The following is a 2,500-nucleotide window of genomic DNA, read 5'->3' on the forward strand; positions in this document are numbered from 1 at the left end:
GGATAGACCCCGTGAAACGCTAGAAATTGGCGGGGATGTGTCTCTTGTGGCTCACGGGGCTGTTAGGGTGGCACAGAAATCCCTCGGAATGGGAAAACGGGTCATTTTCGTGTTGCCACATTGCATGCGAACGGCATGAAACTTCCAGAGGCATTTGCAGCAGGAATGCATGTGCAGTCAAAAAAGTGAATATTTTTCACGGATAGACCCCGTGAAACGCTAGAAATTGGCGGCGATGTCTCTCTTGTGGCTCACGGGGCTGTTAGGGTGGCACAGAAATCCCTCGGAATGGGAAAACGGGTCATTTTCGTGTCGCCACATTGCATGCGAACCGCATGAAACTTCCAGAGGCATTTGCAGCAGAAATGCATGTGCAGTCAAAAAATTGAATATTTTTCACGGATAGACCCCGTGAAACGCTAGAAATTGGCGGGGATGTGTCTCTTGTGGCTCACGGGGCTGTTAGGGTGGCACAGAAATCCCTCGGAATGGGAAAAAACGGGTCATTTTCGTGTCGCCACATTGCATGCGAACCGCATGAAACTTCCAGAGGCATTTGCAGCAGGAATGCATGTGCACTCAAAAAATGTGATATTTTTCACGGAGAGACCCCGTGAAACGCTAGAAGTGGGCGGGGATGTCTCTCTTGTGGCTCACGGGGCTGTTAGGGTGGCACAGAAATCCCTCGGAATGGGAAAACGGGTCATTTTCGTGTCGCCACATTGCATACGAACCGCATGAAACTTCCAGAGGCATTTGCAGCAGGAATGCATGTGCACTCAAAAAAGTGAATATTTCTCACGGATAGACCCCGTGATACGCTAGAAATTGGCGGGGATGTCTCTCTTGTGGCTCACGGGGCTGTTAGGGTGGCACAGAAATCCCTCGGAATGGGAAAACGGGTCATTTTCGTGTCGCCACATTGCATGCGAACCGCATGCAACTTCCAGAGGCATTTGCAGCAGAAATGCATGTGCAGTCAAAAAAAAATTGATATTTTTCACGGATAGACCCCGTGAAACGCTAGAAATTGGCGGGGATGTGTCTCTTGTGGCTCACGGGGCTGTTCGGGTCGCACAGAAATCCCTGGGAATGGGAAAACGGGTCATTTTCGTGTTGCCACATTGCGTACGAACCGCATGAAACTTCCAGAGGCATTTGCAGCAGGAATGCATGTGCACTCAAAAACTTCTATATGTTTCACGGATAGACCCCGTGAAACGCTAGAAATTGGCGGGGATGTGTCTCTTGTGGCTCACGGGGCTGTTAGGGTGGCACAGAACTCCCTCGGAATGGGAAAAGGGGTCATTTTCGTGTTGCCACATTGCATAGGAACGCCATGAAACTTCCAGAGGCATTTGCAGCAGAAAGGCACGTGCACTCAAAAATTTTAATATTTTTCACGCATAGACCCCGTCAAACGCTAGAAGTTGGCGGGGATGTCTCTCTTGTGGCTCACGGGGCTGTTAGGGTCGCACAGAAATGCCTCGGAATGGGAAAACGGGTCATTTTTGTGTGGCCACATTGCATAGGAACGGCATGAAACTTCCAGAGGCATTTGCAGCAGGAATGCATGTGCACTCAAAAACGTCTATATTTTTCACGGATACACCCCGTGAAACGCTATAAATTGGCGGGGATGTCTCTCTTGTGGCTCACGGGCGCTGTTAGTTAGGGTCGCACAGAAATCCCTCGGAATGGGAAAAGGGGTCATTTTCGTGTTGCCACATTGCGTACGAACGGCATGAAACTTCCAGAGGCATCTGCAGCAGAAATGCATGTGCACTCAAAAACGTCTATATTTTTCACGGATAGACCCCGTGAAACGCTAGAAATTGGCGGGGATGTGTCTCTTGTGGCTCACGGGGCTGTTAGGGTCGCACAGAAATCCCTCGGAATGGGAAAACGGGTCATTTTCGTGTTGCCACAATTGGCATACGAACGGCATGAAACTTCCAGAGGCATTTGCAGCAGAAATGCATGTGCACTCAAAAACGTGAATATTTTTTCACGGATAGACCCCGTCAAACGCTCGAATTTGGCGGGGATGTTTCTCTTGTGGGTCACGGGGCTGTTCGGCTCGCACAGAACTCCCTTGGTCCACCTGATTCGTGCATACAGGCAGCAACTAAAACTCTGTAAACCTGCTGTGAGGACATCTAAACAGTGGACCAGTGAGGCTGTGGAAGATTTGCGGGCGTGCTTAGACTGTACTGACTGGGATATGTTCACGACTGCTACCAATAGTCTGGATGAACTCACAGAGGCTGTGTACATCAGCTTCTGTGAGGACTGCTGTATCCCAACACGTACCAGGGTGAACTTTAACAACAACAAGCCCTGGTTCTCAGCAAAGCTCAAAAGGTTGAGGTTGGAGAAGGAGGAAGCGTTTAGGAGTGGGGATAGAGACAGATTCAAGGAGTCGAAGAACAGGTTTAGCAAAGCGGTGAGAGAGGCTAAACGACTGTACTCAGAGACACTAAAACACCAGTTCTCTACT

This window comes from Petromyzon marinus, unplaced genomic scaffold, assembly GCF_048934315.1.
Source record: "Petromyzon marinus isolate PM22_M1 ecotype Great Lakes invasive population unplaced genomic scaffold, UKy_Petmar_22M1.pri1.0 PM_G_Scaffold_71, whole genome shotgun sequence".
Taxonomy (NCBI): domain Eukaryota; kingdom Metazoa; phylum Chordata; class Hyperoartia; order Petromyzontiformes; family Petromyzontidae; genus Petromyzon; species Petromyzon marinus.